Source organism: Curcuma longa, chromosome 3 (assembly GCF_044706935.1).
Source record: "Curcuma longa cultivar G26 ecotype Majalengka, Jawa Barat chromosome 3, ITB_CL_G26_1.1, whole genome shotgun sequence".
In the NCBI taxonomy this organism is placed as follows: Eukaryota; Viridiplantae; Streptophyta; class Magnoliopsida; order Zingiberales; family Zingiberaceae; genus Curcuma; species Curcuma longa.
Window position 1 is genome coordinate 20,323,571 of NC_133863.1, and position 7,693 is coordinate 20,331,263.

The following is a 7,693-nucleotide window of genomic DNA, read 5'->3' on the forward strand; positions in this document are numbered from 1 at the left end:
TATAACACATGTGGTATGAATCACATGTCATGATATTATTCTCTTTACTAATAAAGAGTATGTTATTCTTAAACATCATACCGATTTTAATCTAAACATTCTCAATGTCTAATTCTGAATTCAACTCATGAATTCTAATCTGATTTCTTGCAAGTTTAGTAAATATTGGGTACATTTACTCCAATTATTATTAATTTACAAATAATCTCATTTTGATACAACTATCAAGCTGACCTCAACTTACAAGTATGTCTCTATTCATAGCTTTTTAGCTATCCCATAAGTAATAGTCTTACCTCTATTTATACTTAACAAATAGAGATGATTGTCCATGTGAGAGGACTAATCTCAATCTGCCAATATGCTCACTGAGATTTTATCCAAATGTAACAAAGATATATATACTGAATAGATCATGACATTTTATAAATAATCATCTTACATTATTTGATTGTCTTACAATATGTTATATTTTTTGAAGTCCAAAAGACTTTACATGTTCTTGAAATGATTCTCTAGTCAATGACTTAGTAAAAGGATCTGCAAACATAACACGTGTAGGAATATACTTCAAAAAAAATTTAGCAATTATATCCCTTATAAAATTATACTTTATAGCTATATGTTTATCTTTGTTGTGATATTTAGGATCTTTAGAAAAAGCTATAATAGCTTAATTATCATAGTACATTGTAACATGACTCCCATTGTCCTTAGCGATCTTAAAATGCTTTAAGAACCTTTTAAACAGACGGCTTCTTGCACAACCGCTGAATAAGCCACACACTTAGCTTCCATTGTCGACAGCTAGCGCTACACATAACACAAGCCTGTTTTTGCTGTTCCATGAAATAATGCAACCATTCAGTAAAAAGGTATAGCTAGATGTGGATTTTCTATCATCAAGGTCCCTTATCCAATCTGCATCTGTATAGTCTTTCAGACTTATATTAGATCCTTAAAAACAGAGACAATAATTTGTTGTCCCTTTAAGATATCTGAATATCCTCTTCACTGATTTTTAATGTTTCGATCCTGGGTTTAATTGGAAATGGCTAATTAAGCCAACAACATAACTGATATCAGGGTGTGTACCCAACATAATGTACATTAAACTCCAATGTCACTAACATATGATTTTTTATCATCTCAGCTATTTTTTTGGAATTTTGGGATATATACTCTTGCTTAGAACAACACCTTTTGCTATAGGTGTTTGTTCAATATTACAATTTGACATGCTAAAATGGTGTAGCATCTTAGTGATATAAGTCTCTTGAAACAAACTCAAAAATCTTTTTGATCGATATCTTATAATCTTTACTCCTAAGATGTACTCATCTTTTCTCATATCTATTATGTTAAATTGTGATGAAAGTCATATTTTGACTCCTATCATAAATTTTATATCATTTCTAGCTGTTAACATATTATCAACATATAATGATAAAATGACAAATTTTCTTTTTTTTTCTTAAGAAAGCACAATGATCTTCATTGATTATGTCAAAATTATAAGATAAAATTACTTCATTAAATCTTATGTTCCATTGTTTTGACACTTGTTTCAAACCATATATAGACTTTTTAAGTTTATACACTTTATTGACTAAATACAAATATGAGTTGTTATACAAAATCAAGTGATAATTATGTTTTCACTCATCATTTATATGATCTAATCTAACCAACATGAATCAATTATATTATATATCTTTCATCAAATGAACTAATCATCAAATGAACTAAATGAACTTATCATTAAATCTAAGAATGTTAACACATAACACTCTTTTTATAAGTTTGTTAACACATAATATACTCTGCTAACTTATAACATAACAATTCTAAGAAACTAGATAGGTCACTACTGCTCCTACTAAGACAGACACTAACAGTAATAATCAACACAATCTTTATCTTTCTTGACTCAGCTAGGGCATCTCAGACAGACCAACTTCTTGATTCTTTAAATCCACATTTGGATCCTCTTCTGGATCTACCTCAATCTCTTCAAGATTCTTTCGAGGAGATGGTCCATAACTATCCACATGAACTAGATGATGAAGTAACTATTTTTTTCATCTCTACATATGTGATGCGCCTTTTATAGCGTCCCATATATGATTTGCTACTTCATTGAGATGTTTTAGTAACGATCGAACTAGAGCCCATGCTCGATAATTATCCAGGACAAGAAAATCATATTGCTCGAGTCTTCAAAATAATTTATCAAGTCTCCCAATGTGTCCCTTGATTCCATAAACAGGATCATATATTATCTCCTTGATAGTCTCCCTCAGCTTATTTCACAACATATCACAATGAGTCATAGTACATATCATCCGTGTTATCTACAATTGAAATCAATAAAGTCAGTACAAAACTGACAACTAGTAACAAAATTGACTCATTCCAATTCAAACTATACATAGAATCAACACAACACATATACAATCAAGAAAAATAAATTTTCTCGTTATTCAAGAGTTTATTCGACTGCATGATCAACTACTGAATCCAACTCTGAAGTTGAAACCTGAGTGCTATTAGTGAAGTCTAAGTCTGACTCGACTTCATCATCCCAAGTCTCATTCAGTATCTTTGTGTCAAAACCACTCAGTACGATTTGATGGCCGTGCCAAACCACTCGACAGTTGTGCTCTTGAGTACCAAAATGTCCAATAACACTTGACCGATCGAGTCCAACTGAGTTATTGAGTCTCAAGTGCATCTGCTGTTGAGTTTTGAGTGCATCTGCTAAGGGGAATCATCTGATAGCATTTGAGTTGTGTCAGTATTTTTTTTTTTTAAGATACTGTTTATATTTTTTTTCTTCCTGCGTGAACAGTATCGTACTAGAGTTGATGTTCCTTTTCTTCTTCGCATGAACACTCCACTATTCATGATTGTCCGCATAAACACTAAGTTCACTGTTTATGATTTTTTTTAAAAATCACAAATAGTACATGAAAAATAAATTCATATATCTCATTTGATAAATTGCATAACGCATCTCAATTTGAAGAAAACGAACTGAACATGCAATGAATTGATGTAACATTGCATCAATTGTAGTACGGTAGGTTAAATTTGAAGCATGGGTAGAAAATGGACTTGCACAAACTCTAACATAACATTGTACATGTTTAATTCGCTCATAATGATCCTAAAGAAGATTGCAAAGATAATTTCTACTGTATAGATCAATTTAACACATACATAAATATTGAATATGCATATCAAATAATCTCTCTCCTATGATGGTTGAAAGATCGATATATATGAATAAATATTTATAAACTATATTATAAAAGTAATTAAACATTTATCGTGATTGATGCCTTACAAACATGATCTTGTGTAGCAGATGATTCTCGTATTTGTCATCTAAAGGACGTTACAAAGTCGAACAACCCTCCGAATTCCACGAACCAAATTCTTTTACACTTTTGACGCTCTCACGTTTGCAAGAAAAAGAAAAAACCTTAGCATTTTTATTTTCTTTTGCCTTGGACGTATATATATATATATATATATATATATATATATATATATATATATATAGGGATCATAATATATGAGGTAAGTGGGAGAAGTAGACAATCTTGGTAATTATTCACGCCCCCACTACCAACAAAATATTACAAGTTCAAATATTCCCTTTTGCTCCTCATATATGCTATATTAATTCAAAAACTTTTAGGAATTTGATTGTTGATAGCGGTGTCATTGATCATATATGATTTCATCATCTAAGTTATTACTAGATATATTCATCTGTTGGATTATCTAATGAAAATAAAGTACAAATTACTTCTATTAGATATACAAAACTTAGTTAAGATTTTACTATCATAGATGTTCTTTGTGTGTCTTCTTTTTGTATCAATCTATTATCTGTTAGTAAGATAATTAAAATTTTAAATTGCTTGATCACTTTTTTTCTTGATTTTTGTTTTTTACAGGACTTGTCAGCAAAGATGATGATTGGTTTGGGGAGACAACATAATGATCTTTATTACATCCCTTCTACACCATCAAATTTGTCCATTCCTAAAGTTAACAATGCATCTTCATTACATGATCTTTGGCATAAACGACTAGGTCATTCATCCATGCAATCTATGAAGCATCTTGCACAATCGGTTAGTGAAATTTCTATTTGTTCAAATAAAGTTTGTAATGTTTGTCCTTTAGCCAAGCAAACAAGATTACCTTTTGGTATGAGTTCCATTTCTGCTAGTGAATCTTTTGAATCAATATATTGTGACATTTAAGGACCTTTTCAAGCTACATCCCATTTGGGAGCTCATTATTTCTTAACCATTGTCGATGATTTTTCTAGGTATACATGGATTTTTCTTATGCATTATAAATCTGAGACATAATCTTTGTTAAAATCTTTCTTTACGTTTGTTGAAACTCAATTTAATAGAAAGGTTAAAAGATTTTGAGTAGATAGAAGGGGTGAATTTTATTCAATACGAAATTTTTTTGATTAGGATGGGATAATATATGAAACTACTGTTAGTTTTACACCTCAACAAAATGGTGTCGTTGAGCGAAAACATCGTCATATCTTGAGCATAGCTAGAGCCTTGAGATTTCAATCTCACTTACCACTAATCTTTTGGGGGGAAGTAGATTTACTTCTGTTTAACTTATCAATCGCATACCTACACCTCTACTCTCTAAGAAAACACCATATGAGGTTCTCTATAATAAACCACCCACTTATTATTATTTACAAGTATTTGGATGCTTGTGCTTTGCCACCAATGTTAAGCCAAATCACAAATTTGATCAATGAACACGAAGATGTATTTTTTTCTTGGGTATCATATTGGTCAAAAGTGTAGGATCGTTGCGCGCGCTAGAGGGGAGATGAATAGCGCGCGTTAGAGGGGGAATGAATAGCGCTCATCATTTATTTGTTCTATCACAAAGACTAACAGCGGATATTAAATAACAAGACATGAGACTCATGGATTTTACTTGATTCCTAACCCTCCAGGGCTAGTATGCCTAAGGCCTAAATACGGGAAAATGTCTGTCCACTAATGATCTCTTTTTTGAAACTTTTCGGAGGTGGAGAAATCCATCTTACAATCCAATCAAATAATATAAAAAGTAAATACAAACAATAAGACTTAAAAGAAAACACCCGTGTAGCCGATCTAGGAGTTCTTGAGCATCGCGCACCCTTTCTGGAGCTTCCCCAGTTGCACGAGGAAGTTGTTGGTCACATTCGATAACATCGTAGGGCAAAAACCTTCCTGTGGTGCATGTTGAAGCCTTTAGAAAGACTCTTCCAGATGCCCCGAACTAATCCGATCTGATTCCTTCAGTCATTATCAAGACCAATTCCACCTGATCCGGACACTTGGACCATACAAGTGCGCCTGGACCATTTGGGACGCCCGGAGTATGATTCGGGCGCATGGAACTAGTCAACTGAGTTTGACCTAAGTTGACTTTCAGACTTGGTTCGGATGCTTCTGTTTGCACCTCTTATGCTTCCTTAGTCTTGCTTCCAGCTCTTGATTCCTGCAAGATAAGCATACACACAAACAAGTAATCTAAACTTAACTATAGTTTGTTTGACCTACTAGGCTTATCTAAATCTTACCCTGTAAGTCTAACCTACTAGGTTTACCTATGCCTAACTTCCAGTTAGGATTAGTCACTAGGTAGACTTCCCAGCTGGCAAACATCTAGTCACCCTTGACCTACTTAGAGTTAGGACTGAGTATTCGATTAAAACCAAACTGAACTGAACCGAATTAATCAAAATCTAACTGAATCAAATTTTTTTGAATTAACCGAACCGATCAAATTTTCAAATAAAAATTGAACAAATCAAACTGATAAAATATTGATTAATTTGATTTTCAACCGAATTAACTGAAATAACTAAATTTTTAAATATTATAAAAAATTTATCAATTAGTTAGGGATTTATAAGTTTACTTACCTAGGAATTTATAAATTATTTGTTTAATTTCAATTAATTTGGTTTATTCGTTTTAACCGAATAAAAAATTTTAAAATTGAAATTGAACCGAATTAATCAATTTTTTTAGAAAAAAATCAAAAATTTGAAATAATCGAACTAAAATTTTAAATTCAATCGGTTCGATCGGTTTAATCAAATTTTTGCTCACCCCTACTTGGACTTCTCCTTTGCCTAATCTCTAGTTAGGTCTAGTCACTTAGTAGATTTTTCACCTGTCAAACATCCGATCACCCTGGACCTGCTTGGACTTTTCCTTGCCTAATCTTCAGTTAGGACTTTCTGCCCAGCTTCACTCACCAGAATTTCTTGCCCAGCTTCACTCCCCAAGTCTTCTTGCCCATCTTCACTCACTAGGTCTTTTTGTCTAGCATCTAACTAGGACATTTTCTGCCTAGCCTCCAGCTATGACTTCTCCTGCGTAGCCTCCACTCAGGACTTTCCTTGCCTAGCCTCTAGCTGGGACTTCTCCTGCCTAGCCTCAACTAGGACTTTTCCTGTCTAGCCTCAATTAGGACTTCTCCTTATCTGGTCTAATTAACTAGGACTTCTTGCTAGTCATCTGATCAAACTGACCTGACTAGACTTCACTCACATCCAAATAGTAAGTCTTATTTGGATCAACCCTTGGTCAAACTGACTAAACCTAGGTATATTATCAAGCATCGAAACTTTGAGGATAAACTAGTGCTTCTTGTACCAACAAAAAGACATATAAATTCTATGATACAGAGACTAAATAAATTTTTGTAAGTCGAGATGTTATTTTTCATGAACACACATTTCCTTTTTACTCTAGAAAAAAATGAAGAAGATAAATCTTTAGTGCTACCTTTACCAATTGATGATCATGATACTTCATTTGAAAAAGAAATATCTCGTATTCCGAAACACTTAGAAAATTTAAACAGTGACTACATTATTGATAAATTTTCCAATATATTACCTCCCATAATTCAATCCAATAAACCTACTTTGTGAAAATCAGAACGTATTCGCCAATCATCAATTTGATTATGTGATTTCCATTGTGCCCAAGTCAAGGTTCTTTCCCCAAACTCACCATCATCTTCAATAACAATGTTAGGTAAAGGTACTCATTATCCTTTAGTAAATTTCATATGTTATAAAAATTTATTTTTTTCTCATCGTGTCTTTGCTACTCGTATCTCTACTCTTGTGGAACCTAACACATTTGCCTAAGTTAAGAAAGATCTTAAGTGAAAAGAAGCCATGAGTTTGGAAATTCAAGTATTGGAAGAAAATGGTATATGAACCCTTAACTTCCTTGCCTAAAGGAAAGAAGCCAATTGGTTGCAAGTGGGTGTACAAATTAATCAAGTACAAATCAGATGGATCCATTAAGCATTACAAGGCAAGACTTGTCGCTAAAGGTTATACACAAATTAAAAGATTAGATTATAATAAGACTTTTGCACCATGGTTGCCAAGTTAGTCACCGTCTGTTGTCTACTAATTATAGCTGCTGCCAGTGGCTGGTCTCTTCATTAACATGATGTTCAAAATGCTTTTCTCTATGGTGATCTAGATGTAGGAGTATGCATGCTTCCACCACCTAGTTATAGTTGATAGGGGGAGAACATCATTTGTCGACTAAACAAGTCACTCTACGGATTAAAACAAGCTTCTCACAATTGGTATTCAAAATTCTCTAGT